Here is a 19,801-nt window from a genome sequence, read left to right on the forward strand (position 1 = left end):
TCCAGTTTCGGTCCTGCAGAATAAATGTGATTTACAGTAGAATCATTTTAAGATCTAGATAACACTATACAAAAGATATGTGTGTCTTACAGAGACACCCATTCTAAGGCTTCAAAGAGAACTAAAAAGAATAATAAACTGACGAGCGGGACAACCTTGTGGACCATACCTCTACCTTTCAACCCTTTTTCTTCTTTCTCTTTCCTTTTCTCCACCTTACGATTAAAGCTCATTATCAGAATTTATTTGACCTATATACACTCTACTTGTAAACAATATGTATAGTAGGTATAAATCATTTAAATACCTACAAAAGTAACTAAGGAAATGATATATATCTTTAATTTAGGTTTACGTGAACCCAATGTTTAATATTTGAAATTTCATGATATTTACCTTTATAAACCCTACTGTAAAACAATGAGCTTACTTTATAGATCTTTGTAAACTTACTTTATGTATCTTTATAACATTGTATACTCAATAAACTTCTTTTGACAAGGAAAGATATGTGTGTATGTAATAGAGTGCAACCAGAGTTCCCTGCAATATATATGGGCTGTACTATTTGTTTCCTGTAGGAGTTGAGGAACATTATTGTGATGGCAGTAACCCGGACACATATCAACTGTCTGATGTATCCAAGCACTTTCTGGAGGTACACAAGGGAGATATGTCTTACTTTGCATTCTTTGGAAAAGAAAAAAATCAGTTTGACAGAGATGGTGACCTGCACAATAAACTTTTGGAAAGTGAAGTGTTTGGGATACATAGACTGGGTACGAGAGCACCAAATGGTCTCAGTCATCGCTGGGATGTGGATATAATAAGTTACTGGTATATATTAAGTTGATCTTAAAATAACTTTATTCTTAACCGTCTCAATATTTTTTTGTGAAAAAAAGGAAAATTTATTATCAAATACTTACTGTAATTTTCCTTTCCTGATGGACTCCATGGCAGCCTACGTGTGGGTTAACCCCGCCTCCTCTCCAATGCTATAGGACCCCCTACCCTATAAGATTGAGCTCGCCTGTATAGACTGTGTTCCGTAACTAGCCTACTCTTTGACCGATGGGTGGGAACTCCGTCTGCCATGGAGTCTATCAGGAAAGGAAAATTACGGTAAGTATTTGATAATAAATTTTCCTTTTTCCTGACAGACTCCATGGCAGCCTACGTGTGGGAAATAACTAGCCATTCCACACGTGTGGGTATGCTGAACAGCAATAAATATAATTTGACTCGCCAACCGACAGGATTTATAAACCAAAGTTCACAGAAGAAAGCAAAGTAGGCTCAGTAAAGTAATCTGACATTAAGGTTTTAATAGGGGCCCATGAGGCCGCTTGCAGATAACGCCTGGATACACGTACCGGGCTGCTATACCCTTGGTGGAACGTGCCGTCACTGCCTCCGGAGGAGTTAGGATCCTAGCTCTATAAGGCTGATGGATGAACTGGAAAATTCGTTCTAGTCGAGGCTTGATTCAGTTTGTTACTGCCAAAGTGCAGGATGGACAGGTAGACAGAGTGTCTAAAAGGAAGGGAGTAGCTTGCAGGTATACCTTCAGAATTTCGTCTACGTCCAGAGTATGAACTTTAGTGGACTCCTGGGTCTTGAATGTAGATAGGACGATTTCCTGGATCTTATGGAACCTTGAGGTAATTCTCGGATTTGAGCTGAGCATGGGAATAAGGACCATCTGAAGAAGGACAGAAAAAGGTTCTTCGTAACCTAGGGACGTGACCTCAGAGACCCTCTAGCCAAGGTGATGGCTACTAGGACAGTGACTTTGGCTAAAAAGGTTTCCAATAGAAAGAGGGGAGGAGCCCATGTTACTAAGTTCAGACAGTGAGCCAATGACAAGGGGAAGGTCTCAATTGGGGAATCTTGGTCTCCTATTTGAGGGCTAAGTTTTAACTGCCCATTGAACAACTGCTGGACTAAAGGGTGAACAGCCCACGAAGTTCCGGAGAAGCCCGACAAGGCTGAGACTTGGACTTTAAGAGAGCTGGAGGATAGAGTTAAATCTAGGCCGAGGAAAAAAAAAAGAAGCTGAAGATATCCTGAGCTTTTGGATTTCTACATGACCTGCCCGAAGAATGAGAACTCAACAAACTTGGCCTGAATTCTCCTATCGACCTAATTCATGCTCGTCCCCGTAGAGTTCAAAAAGGTGTACGCCCTCTTGAAGCTCAATCGATCTGTCAGGGCACCCACTCCAGAGGCCTAGCTGCAATGGCCCTGGGTTGTAACACCTCAGGCGAGAAGACCATTCTTTAGTGTCTGCGCGACAGGAATCTGATCAGACGATCTGGATTCCGGAGATACAGGCCATTGAAATGCCGGTCAGGCCCTTTTGGGCCCAAGATAGGATGGGCTCCCGGAATAGTGTGGAGCTTCGAGTGCCCCTATGACTCTTCACATAGAAGATCGCCGTTGTGTTGTCCATTCTTATAATACTGACTCTCCCTCCCGGAGATGGGAGAAGAACTGAAGGGCACACTAGGCTGTCCGAAGATCCAGGATATTCTAGCCCGGGTTGAGAAGATGCGTACCCAACTTGCCTTAACTGGTTCCCAACCGGCTCCTGTACATTTACGTCGGCAGAATGGCACGGCTGCGCAAAGTAACGTATCCGTACGTCACTTTGAATTTGCCGCCGTGTGCCGCGATCTCTGTGAGTCGGGTCGCGGGTCCCACAGACTTGCATACCCGCGATCGCCTCACGGAGAGGACGAATGGGGAGATGCCGTTGTAAACAGCATCTCCCCGTTCTGCCTAGTGACAAGTGTCACTCGATCTCTGCTCCCTGTCATTGGAGCAGAGATCAGTGACATCACACACCAGCCCATCCCCCTGACAGTTAGAAATCACTCCCCTAGGACACACTTAACCCCTCCCCGCCCCCTAGTGGTTAACCCCTTCACTGCCAGTGTCATTTATACAGGAATCAATGCATTTTTATAGCACTGATTGCTGTATAAAAGACAATGGTCCCAAAAATGTGTAAAAGATGTCCGACATGTCCGCCATGGACAGAGATTGTAGTCTTCGTACTCAGGGGAGATTCGGAAGAGTTCTCCAGAAGTTCAGCAGTTAAGGAGCTGAAGCTGGCGTCAATCTGCTTCACCTGTTGGCTTGGACTAAATGGTCCTGGGTCATGGTTCAACGGGTCTTATAGTTACGCCTTCCCCAGATTAGGCGTCTGCTCGGTCGTAAGAGTTCCCAGTATGGGAGGTGTTGAACACTCATGAGAAGCTTGCTTTTAAAGGCCTGGCTGTGTCTTCACAAAGAATTGGAGCAGAGTGCAAGCATCCTTCCATAAACCCGCTAAGAGTAAGGCGTCCGATGGTCGGGAACCAGCTAAATCTTTTTGGGTTGCACCCGCCCAGGCAGTTCGGGCGGGGAGGCTCATCTGCTCCACTTCTGGCACGTCTGGGTGGCCTCCATCACTGATTACTGGGCTGTCAAGATGGTTTTATCGAGCCACATATGGTCCTTCACTAATACTCCTTCCCCCAGATTTATTCCACTCTGCTAACTCGGTTGGAAGAGCAGAAGCAGGCGTTACTGTACACGTCCTGAGGGACACCAATCAGTGTCATCAGTGCCACCCATCAGTGTCCATTGGTGCCACCTGTCAGTGCCCATCTGTGCCCATCAGTTCCCACCTATCAGTGCCCATCCGTGCCACCTATCAGTGCCACCCATAAGTACCCATCAGTGCCACCCATAAGTACCCATCAATACCACCTACGAGAGCCCATCAGTGCCGCCTATGAGTGCCCATCGGTGCCACCTATCAGTGCCCATCAGTGCTGCCTATCAATGCCCATCATCAGTGCCCATCAGTACCACCTCATCAGTGCCACCTCATTGGTGCCACCTCATCGGTGCCCATCAGTGCCGCCGTATCAGTGCCCGTCAGTGCAGCCATATCAGTGCCAGTCATTGAAGAAGAAAATGTACTTATTTAAAAAAATGTTAACAGAAACAAAGAAAAAGTTGTTTTTTTTCAAAGTTTTCGGTCTTTTTTTATTTGTTGCGCAAAAAATAAAAACCGCAGAGGTGATCAAATACCATCAAAAGAAATCTCTATTTGTGGGAACAAAATTATAAAAAAATTGTTTGAGTACAGTGTAGCATGACCGCGCAATTGCCACAGCGCTGAAAGATGAAAATTGGCCTGGGCGGGAAGGTGTCTAAGTGCCTGGTATTGAAGTGGTTAAATATCATGCCTGGGGGGTCCCCTTAGTCTGCCTGTAAAGTGGCGCATATATGCGATGTGTAGAACACGCCGCAGCAATAATGACATTTATAAAGGGAAAATGTCATTTAAACTTGCTCATGGCTGTAAAGTATTGCCGGCTCCGTATGGGTCTGTGATGTCACTCCGGATGACGCCATCTGGTGGCCACACCCCATAGTTATATATTAAATGTGTGCCATGGAAGCAGACAGATCGGTGGGACACAGCATCGGAGGAGGGTCGTTTTTCTATCTTCAGCGGGTTAGTGGTGGCAGCGGCGCAGGAAGAAGAAGAAGACCGGAGGAAGAAGCGAGGGAAGGAGAAGACCGGAGGAAGAAGAGGGGGGAGGAAGAAGCCGGAGGAAGACCGGAGGAATAAGGAGATAACTGGAGGAAGAAGTGGGGGAAGAAGAAGCCAGAGGAAGAAGTAGAAGACCAGAGGAAGAAACGGGGAAAGAAGAAGACAAAGGATTTGTCAAAAACTGGCTATAGTAGTTTGTCACACCACATTACTTTTGTTGGTGAATAGGTAGTGGTACAATGTACCCCATACTCATTCACATAGGGGGGCACCCTTGGTAAAGGGGGCTTTCCAGATTCCGATAAGTCCCCCCCCGCAGACCCCGACAACCACCAGCCAGGGTTGTTGGGAAGAGGCCCTTGTCCTCATCAGCATGGGGACAAGGTGCTTTGGGGGGGACGCCATAGCACCCCCTCATGTTGAGGGCATGTGGCCTGGTACGGTTCAGGAGGGGGTGTTCGCTTGTTCCCCCCCATCCTGACCTCCAGGCTGCATGCTTGCATAAGGGTCTGGTATGGATTTTGTGGGGTCCCCATTCCATTTTTTTTTTCTTAATTGGCATTGAGCTCCCCTTAAAATTCATACCAGACCCAAAGGGCCTGGTATCAATTTTGGGGGGGACCCCACGCCAAATTTTGTTTACACCATTGTTTTTGTGGTATTTTTTTCTTACTTTGGTGCTTAGAGAGAATGCACATTTAGTTGACATATTTTATGGCTTACCTAGTCCATAAAATAATTAGTAGAGCCCTGAAATTCAGCTTTGGAGCAGGGATTTTTTGGGGTGGGGGGGTTCTTCCCCCTCCCCCCATTACACTTTCTACTCAAGGACAAGCATGTGTGCACAACCAAATACTTTTGTATGCAACTAGATTTAATACGGATTTGAAGAGGTTTGAATAGTTTGCACTTAGAAAATATGTATTTTGAGTCTGCAAAAGTCAAACATAAAGCAAACAACAATCAGCTTTTTATTTCAACATTAGTATAAACATTTGTTACATTAATGTACTTGGGCCAAAAAAATATATATAAAAGGCATGGAAATGATGCTCCAGCATTTGACAATATAGTTAAAAGGGCCCTGCTCAAAAGAGCTTACAATCTACAAGGGTAGGACACTAAAAATTAGACACATTAAAACAAATCACATTAGAAAAGCAGGGATACTAATCAAGCTAATAACAACCATGACAAACCTTTGTGGTGATCAGAAGTCCTTGCCCCAAACCCCTAAAAAGTTAAATGGCAGGATTATCATAAGCAAAAACACAAAATTAATACAAAAGCCAAAAAAAGCAGCGCACAGACTACATTGACACACACAGCAGGAATGAATTAGCAGGAACCTTTCTTTTCATTGAAACCATGACATAGCAGTTGTAAGTCTAACATGTGAGATTTAGTAGCAATCATCAAACAACAGCCTTAGTCGGGTGTGGGTCAGAAATTATGCACCCTCCCCAAAAAAACATATCTATTTGTAAACCAATATACACACTGCAATGTTCTTAGGCCAAACACTTGCCACAAATTCTGGCCTTTAATCAACCTAGCTAAGATTGCTCGCACACCCACCGAGTAAAGGACACACCCACCAGTGTAATTGATTCTGTCTCTTCATGTAGGCCTCAAGTGCTCACACCTGTTCATTAGGAATACACACTCTTTACAAATGAAAAAATGCATCAGCATAGATATCTGTGCAGGTAAACTTAAAAAAAAAAATGGAACATTGTTGGACATGTGGAGGGTCCAAAACAGGAAATTACAACTTTGTGAGGGCTTCTTCACACAAATTGGTGACAAAGCGCATTTGTCATTCATCATAAGCATACAACATTAAAATATGTGTGCAGGATCACACCAGACTTATACATCCATATCTGGGCCAAAACACCCCAGTTCTAGATTTGGTGCAAACTAGGGATGGGCCGAACACCCCCCAGTTTGGTTCGGATCCAGAACATGCGAACGGACCGAAAGTTTGCGTGAACATTCGAACACCGTTAAAGTCTATGGGACTCGCACGTGAGAAATCAAAAGTGCGAATTTTAAAGGCTAATATGTAAGTTATTATCCTAAAAAGGGTTTGGGGACCTGGGTGCTGCCCCAGGGGACATATATCAATGGAAAAAAAAAAGTTTTAAAAACTGACGTTTTTTCAGGAGCAGTGATTTTAATGATGCTTAAAGTGAAAAAAGAAAAGTGAAATATTCCTTTAAATATCGTACCTGGGGGGTGTCAATAGTATGCCTGTAAAGTGGCACGTGTTTCGTATGCTTAGAACAGTCCCTGCACAAAATGACATTTCTAAAGGAATAAAAGTCATTTAAAACTGCTTGAGGCTTTAATGTAATGTCGGGTCCCGGCAATATGGATGAAAATCAGTGAGACAAACCGCGTGGGTAGCCCCCCCCCCCCAGCCCATTACCAGGACCTTTGGGTCTTGTATGGATATTAAGGGGAACTCCGCACCCAAATTAAAAAAAGAAAAGGCGTTGGGCCCCTAGGCCCTATATACTCTGAACAGCAGGTGGTGCAAACAAGACAGGGACTGTAGGTTTGTTCTTATGTAGAATCTGTTTGTAATTTGGAACAGGTACATTTTGTAAATGTAGCTCCAACCAAAAAATTTATTTTAAAACTTTTTGGAAAACATAGGGAAGGGTTATCACCCCTGAAACATTTGTTTTGCTGTCTGTGCCCCTGTTCAGAAGATTTCACCTCACTTTCACACCTCACACAATGACAATTGGATTTTGAAAATTTGGGGTTTTTAAGGGAAACAAGGATTGGTGATAAATCAGTGGAGGAGACACCTTTTTCCCATATTAACTCTTACAGGAGAGAATTTCCCTTCCTAAGGGTAGATTTCCTCTCACTTCCTGTTGTCTCCCTCTGTTTGTAAGTAGGAGTCATTTGTAAGTCGGATTTTTTAAAACAGGGGACCGCCTGTATATACTATACGGCCTGCCCTATACACTCTGTGGAAAATTGGGCCTTAGGTGTTGGTGGTACCAGAACACTGTAAGCCCTCACAGTTACTCTTGGTGGGCGCTGGAACGGGCCCTGCTGTGAAATATTATATCAAGAATTGTAATTACATGCCCCTGTTAAACAGGGGCATAAAAACTGGGCCTTAGGCAGTGGTGGTGGTGCCACAACACTGCAACCCCTCACAGATACTCTTGTTGAGCGCAGGAACAAGCCCTGCTGTTAAATATTTGATCAAAAATTGTAATTACACGCCCCTGTTAAACAGTGGCAGAAAAAGTGGGCCTTAGGCAGTGGTGGTGGTGCCACAACACTGCAACCCCTCACAGATATTCTTGTTGAGCTCAGGAACAAGCCCTGCTGTTCCTGAGCTCAATACACTCTGCCCTATACACTCTGTGGAAAATTGGGCCTTAGGTGTTGGTGGTACCAGAACACTGTAAGCCCTCACAGTTACTCTTGGTGGGCGCTGGAACGGGCCCTGCTGTGAAATATTATATCAAGAATTGTAATTACATGCCCCTGTTAAACAGGTGCATAAAAACTGGGCCTTAGGCAGTGGTGGTGGTGCCACAACACTGCAACCCCTCACAGATACTCTTGTTGAGAGCAGGAACAAGCCCTGCTGTTAAATATTTGATCAAAAATTGTAATTACACGCCCCTGTTAAACAGTGGCAGAAAAAGTGGGCCTTAGGCAGTGGTGGTGGTGCCACAACACTGCAACCCCTCACAGATATTCTTGTTGAGCTCAGGAACAAGCCCTGCTGTTAAATATTTGATCAAAAATTGTAATTACATGCCCCTGTTAAACAGGGGCAGAAAAATTGAGCCTTAGCCACTGGTGGTGGTGCCCAGAACCAAAAATGTTCTTGGAAGCTATCAACATGAACATTGAGGAGGAATAGGATAGTCACTCAGCATAACAGGATAGTCACTCAACATCAGCATAGACAGTCTTGAAGGGATTTCACATTCATAAAAAAATTAATCAGTTACATCAGCATCAGGTGCTTGGTAGCTGGTGATCCAAGACTGATTAATTTTTATGAAGATGAGCCGATCAACCGAGTCGGTGGACAGATGCACTCTGTGATCAGTTACAAAGCCTCCAGCAGCACTGAATGTGCGTTCCAAAAGAACGCTGGATGCAGGACAGGCCAGTAGCTCAATTTCCTACTGTACAAGCTCTGGCCAGTGATCCATCCTCAAGACCCAGTAACCCAGTGAATTTTCGGTTGGAAAGGTCTCCAAGTCTGATCTTGCCCCTAGGTATTCCTGCACCATGTACAACAGACGCTGGCGATGGTTGCTGGAACCGATCAGACCTTGGGGCTGCGGACTAAAAAATTGTCTGAATGCATCGGTCAGATGGTCACCTTCTCCACCGCTCCTTCTGTGACTGACCGAAGCCTCAGCAACACGTTGTCCATGAGTACCAGGAAATTGTAACCTCCCAGGCTCTGGAAACGCATTGCACAAACCTTTCTGCAAGGCCTCCCGAAGATGTTTCATCCTCTGCTCCCTCTGCGACGGCTGGATAAGTTCCGCCACCTTACCCTTGTAACGTGGATCAAGAAGGGTTGCCAGCCAGTACTGATCCCTCTCCTTGATACCACGAATCCGAGGGTCCTTTCGCAGGCTTTGCAGGATTAGGGAGGCCATGCAGCGTAGGTTTGCTGAGGCATTCGGTCCAGAGTCCTCTGGGTCACTAAGGACGACCTGATCCGCACCCACCTCCTCCCAGCCACGTACAAGTTCATGGCTTTCTGAGGACTGAAAATGATCCCTTGAAGACTGCTGCTGATGCTGAGTGCCAGGCTCCACCTCCATGCTGATACAATACTCCTCCTCCTGCTCTTCCTGTGTGATAGGCAGGCCTGCAGGAATACTGTCTGGATAAAAGGGGGCCTTGAGAGGTAAGAAAGTCCTCCTCTTCCTCCCTCTGTTCTGCCTCAAGTGCCCTGTCCATTATTCCATGCAGCGTGTGCTCCAACAGGAAGACAAGAGGGACAGTATCACTGATGCATGCACTGTCATTGCTCACCATCCTCGTGGCCTCCTCAAATGGTGACAGGACAGTGCATGCATCATTGATCATGAGCCACTGGCGTGGCGAAAAAAAGCCAAGCTCCCCTGACCCTGTCCTGGTGCCATACTCACACAGATAGTCATTGATGGCCCTCTGCTGCATGTGCAGTCGCTGCAGCATTGCCAACCTTGAGTTCCACCTGGTGGGCATGTCACAGATGAGGCGGTTCTTGGGCAGGTTGCATTCCATTTGGAGGTCAGCCAGCCGAGCACTGGCATTATATGACCGACAGAAATGCCCACAGACTTTCCTGGCCTGCCTCAGGAGATCCTGTAAGCCCGGGTACGGCACAAGAACCGCTGCACCACCAAATTAAGGAAACAGGGAACATGGGTGAAGTGTCCCTGTTGGAGGTCAGAGAGGAGGTTGGTGCCATTGTCGCAAACCACCATTCCTGGCTGAAGCTGGCATGGCGTCAACCACCCCTGAGCCTGCCCCTGCAGAGCTGACAGAATCTCTGCCCCAGTGTGGCTCCTGTCCCCTAAGCAGACCAACTCAAGCACCACATGGCATCTTTTTGCCTGAGTGCTTGTGTAGCCCCTAGAACGCCTACGAAGCACTGCTGATTCCGAGGACAAATCTGCACAGGAAGAGGCCATAGAGGAATAAGTAGAGGAGGGGGTGGAGGAGAGAGGTGTGGCAGAATCACCACTCAAGGGGTTAATATGGCGCACAATGGAGGTAGCCGAGTACATATAACTAAAAATGGTGGGGGGAAGGGGGTGGGTTGGGGTTCCTGAGAGGGGGAACTTGATGGTGGTAGTTAATGTTTCACAACAAGTTCAGGTATTAGTCCATGTAAGGATAAAATGATGCTGAATAAATGGAAGGCAGCCAGTCTATAAAAGCTAGAAGAAGCTCTGGAACAATAAAAAAGAAAGAAGGACAGCACCCTCTAAGTGCAGCATATATGTTAAAAATATTTATTACAATAGATAAAAACACTCACATTTGAGTTGCTAAAAACCAGCATGTAAAGTAATTTCACCCGCGTGCTCTCGGGGGATGTGGGTGTCACGGGCCAGTGGGGGGGTTCCTGGGATGGCAGGTTCCCAAACGCCAATTTTTTTTCGGAAGGCCATTTCGGCTCTCTACCGACATGTGGAAGGCAATCTCTTGGCCTCGTTGGACAGGGCGGTCAGCGGTAAGGTGCATATTACCGCTGACTCATGGTCCAGCAGGCATGGACAGGGACGTTACCTTTCTTTCACGGCGCACTGGGTAACCCTGATGGCAGCTGTGAAGGATGCAGGACGGGGTGCAGTATTGTTGGAGCGTGTTCCGCCACCATGCCTCAAAAATGCTGGTAGTGGTGATTCTGCGCCCTCTAAGTGCAGCATGTATGTTAAAAATATTTATTACAATAGATAAAAACACTCACATTTGAGTTGCTAAAAACCAGAATGTAAAGTAGTATCATCCGCGTGCTCTCGGGGCATGTGGGTGTCACGGGCCAGTGGGGGGGTTCCTGGGATGTGAGTCCTGTGACCTGGGTCCTGGTAGCTGTTCCGGTGGTGCCGAGGGTCCTCAGAGCCTCCGGGCGGCCAGGATGTCGGTCATGGATCCTCCGTGGAGCGCCGTGCTGACCTGCATCTTCACTTCCGGGAGCGGGGTGGGACGGGCGGTGCTTCGCGTTGGGAGCATACGTGCTCCTTCATCAGGCTATGCTGGTGGTCATAATCAGTGTGGGAATTTATACCATAGGCAATGGGAGGGGTGGAGAGGTAATTGAGAGGAGGGCGGGACTATGTATAATGATTGGGCGCGTAGGTAACCATGGAGATGGGGTGTACACAATGTGGAAGGGGAGTGAAGGGAGACGGGGAGTGGGCGGGGCAGGGAGTGAGGAGGGGGGGAAAAAAAGGAGATATGCAAATGAGTATGTTGTGGTAAGAACATATACGTGTGTATATGGATCGTGGAGTAAGGAGAAGGCGGTCTATATGAAGAGGAATGTTGTATTGATCATAGTGGACGGGAACAAAATATATATATATCTATATATATAGATATATATCTATATCTATATATATATAGATATATATATATCTATATATATACACGTAAACATATATGGGAAGGGAATACAAAAATGCAGAAAATGGTATATAATTAAATAGGTATATAATTATAGGGAGAGATTGGTGGTATATATGAGAAGAAATGACGCAATGATGGAAAAGGAATAAAACATGTACAATGTATATACGTGTGTAAACACAAAGAACCATTTATAAAGGACAATAACCCATATGCGCCCCACATAGTCTATTACGGGTGCTACATAGATGACGTGGTCATTATCTGGGATGGTCCAGAAACCACCATCCTACCCTTCGTCCAACACTGCAACAACAAATCCATGGGTCTATCATTTACATCAGTCACCGACAATAACCAAATGGCCTTTTTGGATCTGGAACTCTTCCACTATGAAAACACCATCTGCGCCCAGAATTATACAAAATCTACCTCAGGGAATTCTTACCTACACTTTAACAGTTACCATCACCCACGATGGGTTAAAAACATCAGAAAAAGCCAGTTCTGCCGCCTAAAACATAATTGCACGCGCCTACAGGACTATGAAACACACGGCCTACTACTCAAAGCCAAATTCAAAGACAAGGGTTACCCAGACCACATCATAGAAGATGCCTTCCAATACTATCTCAGTGAAAACGCGAAGGACAAGAGACAAACCAGTACAGACGACACTACCCAACCCGTCAGATTTGTGACACAATACCACAACAGATTTAAGCAAATGGAAAAGATCTTCACCAAACACTGGTCCATTCTGCGTGAGGATCCGCATCTAAAACCAACCATAAGTGATAAACCACTGGTCACCTACAGACGGGCTAAGAATATAAAGGCCCAAATAGCACCAAGCAAAGTGAAAACAGCACGCCCCACCGCCAGTGCCCCGTTAACCTTCTTTAACATCAAAGGCATGTATCAATGTAGGAAGCCCCTCTGCCTCACATGCGCCCATGTTACACATAGGCAAAAAGACTTCCATCATAAGGGTAAACCATATGTCATCCCCGACTTCTTCAATTGTGGTTCAGATTATGTGGTCTATTGCCTCACATGCCCCTGCGGCCTACTATACGTAGGCCACACTATACGCCCGCTCCGCAAAAGGTTTGGTGAGCATCGTAACCTTGTAGAGAAGGGCATTGACAAGCATAGACAAGACAAGACAAGACATTTTAAAGAACATCATGGACAAACATCTTCAGGGCTACGCGTGTGGGTTATGGAGTCTATTCCGCCCACCCTCCCTACTGCTGAACGCTACAAAAGGTTGTGTGACCATCCCAGATAATGACCACGTCATCTATGTAGCACCCGTAATAGACTATGTGGGGCGCATATGGGTTATTGTCCTTTATAAATAGTTCTTTGTGTTTACACACATATATACATTGTACATGTTTTATTCCTTTTCCATCATTGCGTCATTTCTTCTCATATATACCACCAATCTCTCCCTATAATTATATACCTATTTAATTATATACCATTTTCTGCATTTTTGTATTCCCTTCCCATATATGTTTACGTGTGTATATATATATATATATATATATATATATATATGTATATATATAGATATGTGTGTATATATATATATATATATATATATATATTTTGTTCCCGTCCACTATGATCAATACAACATTCCTCTTCATATAGACCGCCTTCTCCTTACCCCACGATCCATATACACACATATATGTTCTTACTACAACATACTCATTTGCATATCTCCTTTTTTTCCCCCCTCCTCACCCCCCGTCTCCCTTCACTCCCCTTCCACATTGTTTACACCCCATCTCCATGGTTACCTACGCGCCCAATCATTATACATAGTCCCGCCCTCCTCTCAATTACCTCTCCACCCCTCCCATTGCCTATGGTATAAATTCCCACACTGAATATGGCCACCAGCACAGCCTGATGAAGGAGCACGCATGCTCCCAACGCGAAGCACCGCCCGCCTCACCCCGCTCCCGGAAGTGAAGACGCAGGTCAGCACGGCGCTCCACGGAGGATCCATGACCGACATCCTGGCCGCCCAGAGGCTCTGAGGACCCTCGGCACCACCGGAACAGCTACCAGGACCCAGGTCACAGGACTCACATCCCAGGAACCCCCCCACTGGCCCGTGACACCCACATGCCCCGAGAGCACGCAGATGAAACTACTTTACATTCTGGTTTTTAGCAACTCAAATGTGAGTGTTTTTATCTATTGTAATAAATATTTTTAACATACATGCTGCACTTAGAGGGCGCAGAATCACCACTACCAGCATTTTTGAGGCATGGTGGCGGAACACGCTCCAACAATACTGCACCCCGTCCTGCATCCTTCACAGCTGCCATCAGGGTTACCCAGTGCGCCGTGAAAGAAAGGTAACGTCCCTGTCCATGCCTGCTGGACCATGAGTCAGCGGTAATATGCACCTTACCGCTGACCGCCCTGTCCAACGAGGCCAAGAGATTGCCTTCCACATGTCGGTAGAGAGCCGAAATGGCCTTCCGAAAAAAAATTGGCGTTTGGGAACCTGCCACTGAGGTATCGCACATTCAACAAATTCTCGAAAGGGGCAGAGTCTACCAGCTGAAAAGGCAGCAGTTGGAGTGCTTGCAATTTAGCCAAACCAGCATTCAGCCGCTGAGCATGTGGATGGCTTGGACCGAATTTCTTTTGCCAGTTTAGCAATTGGGGTAGGGAAATTTGCCTGCTACAGTCGGATGTTGGTGTACCGCTAGCAGATTGCCCGGAAGTGCTTGGGACACCTAATTCTATACCTTCATTCCTCTCAGTGCAGGTCTCTGAGAGGACGAAGTTATAGTGGGGTTGGAGATCCCAGCTGATGAGGAGCAAGGAGAGGTCTGCCTTGTTCTTTGGTGTGGGTCTTTTAAGTACTGTTGCCAGCGGACTGCATGGGAGCTCGACATATGTTGGGTCAAGCATGTGGTGCCCAAGCGGCTGCTGTTTTGGCCATGCTTGATATGCTTCAGACATATGTTGCAGACAGCAACGGTGCGATCTGCTGCACACATCTCAAAAAAGGCCCACACCAAAGAACTTTTGGAAAGAGTCAGCAGCGCCCTGCACATGCGGAGCTCTGCGGTGTGATGCAGTCAGTTGCCTGCCCTTAAGCTGGCCCCTGGAGGGCATCCTGACTCGTTGGAGATGTGCCTCCTCCTCCTCTCTTCTATCTGGCACCCACGTAGAGTCAGTGACCTCATCATCCCCTCCCTCCTTACCACTGGAGAAAACCTGGCAGTATGCTGCAGCTGGGGGAACATGACGGCCAGTTACTTGTCCTTCTTGGGCACCCCCTCTCTCTGGGCTCACGTTACTGCCTTCATCCTCAACCTGGGTACCATCATCAGAGCCTTCAAAATGCTGCGCATCCTCCTGCTGCATGTACCCTACACTGTGGTGGAACAGTTCGGGGGACTCCTCAGGGCATGATGGTGGGGCTAGGGAAGGAGTGACTGATGCCATTGAGCCGATGGAAGAGCCCACTTTGGCAGACAAAGTACCCTGAGCCTGGGTGACAGAGGATGAGGACGATGAGGACGGCTTGGTCATCCACTCTACCAACTATTCTGCATGTTGTGGCTCAACACAGCCAGCTGCCGATAAAAAGGACAAGTGCTGAGGATGCACCGCGTCCATGACCAGCACTGTTGGCTGTAGACACAGAGCCTGCTTGCCCTCTTTTAGTGGCCTGTGAGCGTCTGCCTCTCCTTGGTGGCCTTCCAGACATACTGTACAATTAGATTAGCAAAACAACGCCTGAAGTTTACTAAAAACAGTACACCAGGAATGGCCTACAATCAGGTATAGGCTTGGCTAGACGATATATATATATATATATATATATATATATATATATATATATATATACAAGCCTATATATATATATATATATATATATATATATATAAATAAATATATATATATTAAGTGAACTGCAGCTCACTGAGTCACCTGTAGTCAGGTATAGGCTTGGCTGGACTACAATGCAGTGGATATATATTTTATGAACTGCAGCTCACTGAGTCGCCTGCCTGAAAGTGTTTTTGAACACGCACACCAGGAATGGCCTACAGTCAGGTATAGGCTTGGCTAGACTATATATATATATATATATATATATATATATATATATATATATATACACAAGCCTGTATATATATATATATCTTAAATGCACTGCAGCACGTTGAATCAACTGCCTGCCCAGTACACCAGGAACAGTCTGCAGTGAGATGAAGCTAAACTGTATACAATGTATATATATATATATATATATATATATATATAAAGCCGGGATGTATATATACTAAATACACTGCAGCTAACTGTATTGCCTGCCTGCCTGAAGTATATTAGCAACAGTACAACAGGAATGGTCTGCAGTGAGATCTAGCTAAACTGTATACAGTGTATATATATATATATATATTATATATATTACAAAACCGAGATGCATATATATACTAGATATACACTGCAGCTAACTGAATCGCCTGCCTGCTCAAACTAAATAAAATGACACTCTCTCTGCCTCCCTTTGTCTGTCTCTGTCTCTCTCTGTCTCTCTCTTAACAATACCACCAACACACTACACACGGCCGACATGCAGGCGGCCTTATATAGTGTGGGGCGTGGACTTAACCCCCTGAGCCATAATTGGCCAAAGGCACCCTGCCTTTGGCCAATTATGGCTCTCTTCACTGACGGCACTGTGATTGGCCAAAGCATGCGGGTCATAGTGCATGCTTGGCCAATCATCAGCCAGCAATGCACTGTGATGACGCAGTGCATTATGGGCCATGACGCGCCGCTCAAATTTGGTGGGAACGGCCTATAATGTTCGATCTTCGTCGAACGATCGAACAGCCAACGTTCGACTTGAACAGACAGCCCATCCCTAGTGCAAACCCACACTTACTTGATTTATAATGTGATTTCTTGGAGTTCCATTATGTGAAACCCCTAAAAAATATCATCACTGGTGAAAAAGAAACTCTTACAGCACAACAGAGGAAGAACATAGAGACCAGGATTGTGATTTGAACCAAGAACTAACTCAGTAGCCACTGCTACATGTTAGTAGGCTGCATCTCTGTGGTGTCAAACTGTCCTACTGTCAAAGGAGTTCTCCGAATAGATTGGCTATTGGGCGCTCCGGTGTGCGCCGGTTCGTGCTGACGTGCGCCGGCGCGCGCCTGTTCGCGCCACTGTGCGGGCGCGCGCCTGGGCATGTCGGCGCTTGGCTGCGCACACGGTGCTTGGCTCCAGCCGCCCTATTTAGTCTGCTGGAATCTTCTGCTCGGTGCTGTCCGATCTGCAGCTCCCAGTTCCTGACTTCCTGTTTCCTGTTTGCTTCCTGTTTGCCTGTTTGATCGCCTAAGTGACCCCGGCCTGCCTTTGGACTCCTCTTGTTATCCGCCTGCACCTGACCACGACTTTCCTTGACTACGACTCTGCCTATTCCTTTGTACCACGCTGCCCGCCTGCTGCCAACCCTGCCTGTGACCCGGACTTTGAGCCTGCCTGCTCCTCTGTACCTCGCTGACCGTTTGTTGCCAACTCTGCCTGTGACCGGACCTGCCCACTTGCTCCTGCTCTGCACCAGCTGCCTAGACCCTTACTTTCTAGGACTTCCAGACCATACGCATCAGGATCCTGGGCCTTACCTCCGCAAGTCACCTGCCAGGCTCTCTTACCACTCTGCGCTCCTGTGCCTTCTGTTTACACTACCAGGGGCCGGGAACCAGATACGTACGGGAGGCCTCCCCTGCTATACCGGGTTCGTCAGTCAGGTACGTGTAAGTCTGACAGTATCGGACAGCCATGTCCGAGCCCGAGCAGGGATTCTCTCCCATGGAGGAGCTATGCAGACACCTGGCAGGTCTCACTCAAGCTGTAAAGAGCCTTCAGGAAGGCTACACTAGGCTGGAAGAAAGAGTCCAGGTGCTATCCTCACCTGCTAGCCCTCTAGCTGCTTCTGCTACCGGACTCTCATCTCCTCCCTCCGTGGTCATGCTTCCTCCTGAGCCAAGGGTTCCTATACCCGACAGATTTTCTGGTGATCGTAGCAAGTATTGATCCTTCCGCAATGCCTGCAAATTATACTTTGCTCTGTTACCACGAACCTTCTCCTTGGAAGCAATGAAGGTGGGCTTTGTAATTTCTCTCCTATCCGGCGAACCGCAGACCTGGGCCCACCGTCTCCTGGAACAGAAATCAGCATCTCTAGACAACCTGGATGCATTCTTTGCTGCCATGTCCCAATTGTATGAGGACCCCCAGTTGAAAGCCACCGCTGAGTCCGCTCTGCACGCTCTACAACAAGGGCGTAGACCCGCGGAAGATTACATCCTGGAATTCAGGCGTTGGAGTTCAGACACGGATTGGAACGACGCGGCCCTGCGTTACCAATTTCGCATGGGTCTTTCCGATCCGCTTAAGGATGAATTTGCGCGGGTTGGAGTACCACGAACATTGGAGGACCTTATCAACCTGTCCGCTCAGATAGACCGGCGCCTCAGAGAGCGCCGCTCCGAAAGAACCACCAGTCAGTTCCGTCCTACCTGGGTCCTCCCAAAGGTCCCTAGTGCCACCAGCTCTGTCCGCCCAAGCCCTCGTGTACCGCCTACTTCGGTCCTTGATGCCCCTGAGCCAATGCAGCTTGGCCTTCTCCGACCATCCCTCACGTCTGAAGAGTGACAGCGTCGACGGGTCAACAACCTATGCATGTACTGCGGAGAGTCAGGTCACTACGTGAGATCTTGCCCTAACAAGACATGTAAGTCTTTTTCAGCCTCTACTAAGTGTGCTCCTGTCATGCGTAATCCTGCTAATCATTTTGCTCCCCAGTGTTCTACAGCTTCCAGGACAGGATCTTACAGTCTTGGTCATAATTGACTCCGGAGCTTGTAGCTGCTTTATAGACCTAACCTTTGCCACTAACCACCGCATTCCTCTCCAAGCAAAATCACAGGGACTTCCGGTCCATCTCGCTGATGGTTCCACTCTCAGCTCTGGTCCCGTCACCCAGGAGACTATTCCTCTGTTGGCCATCATGGGTACTCACCATCGAGAATTTCTTCGTTTTGATGCGATTGCTTCTCCACTTTTTCCGATTATTTGGGGAATGCCGTGGCTACAAGCCCATCACCCTAGTATTGATTGGGTTTCTGGAAAAATTAAGTTCTGCTCTCACTATTGTCAGCAATACTGTTTACCCAGCATCCCTACTGATTCTTCTCAACTCATGTGTCTGGACGTGGACACCGAATCGCAGCAAGCGATTCCCACTCTGTATCGGGATTTTCTTGATGTCTTCAGTAAAAAGGGGGCGGAAACCCTTCCTCCTCACAGACCTTGTGATTGCCCGATAGAACTTTTGCCTGGGTCTGAAGTTCCTTTGGATGAATTTTCCCGTTAACAGAGCAGGAGTTGGGTACTCTCAGGACCTATATTGATGAGAACTTAAGGCGAGGGTTCACCCGTCCATCCACGTCACCGGCCGGGGCCGGCATTTTCTTCGTGGAAAAGAAGGACAACTCCCTTCGGCCTTGTATCAACTATAGAGAGTTAAACAAAATTACTATCAAGAATCGCTACCCCTTACCTCTGGTACCTGAACTCTTCCAAAGACTTGGTGCAGCAACAATCTTCACTAAACTCGATCTCCGTGGGGCCTATAACCTAATCCGCATCAGAGAGGGAGATGAATGGAAAACTGCCTTCCGTACACGGTTCGGGCACTTTGAATATCTTGTTATGCCCTTTGGTCTGTGCAACGCGCCTGCAACGTTTCAGAACTCCATTAACGATATTTTCCGTGACCTCCTGGACTTATACGTTATAGTATATCTAGATAACATTTTGATTTTCTCCTCCTCAGTCATCGAACATCGTAGGCATGTTCGAAATGTACTAACCCGGCTCAGGCAGCATGAACTTTATGCCAAATTAGAAAAGTGCGAATTTGAACGCCAATGCATCCAGTTCCTCGGCCTAATCATTTCTAGTGACGGCATTAAAATGGATCAGCAGAAAGTGGCAGCTATCCTCGATTGGCCCGCTCCCTCCGATAAAAAAGGGGTCCAA

This window comes from Aquarana catesbeiana, linkage group LG01, assembly GCF_042186555.1.
Source record: "Aquarana catesbeiana isolate 2022-GZ linkage group LG01, ASM4218655v1, whole genome shotgun sequence".
In the NCBI taxonomy this organism is placed as follows: Eukaryota; Metazoa; Chordata; class Amphibia; order Anura; family Ranidae; genus Aquarana; species Aquarana catesbeiana.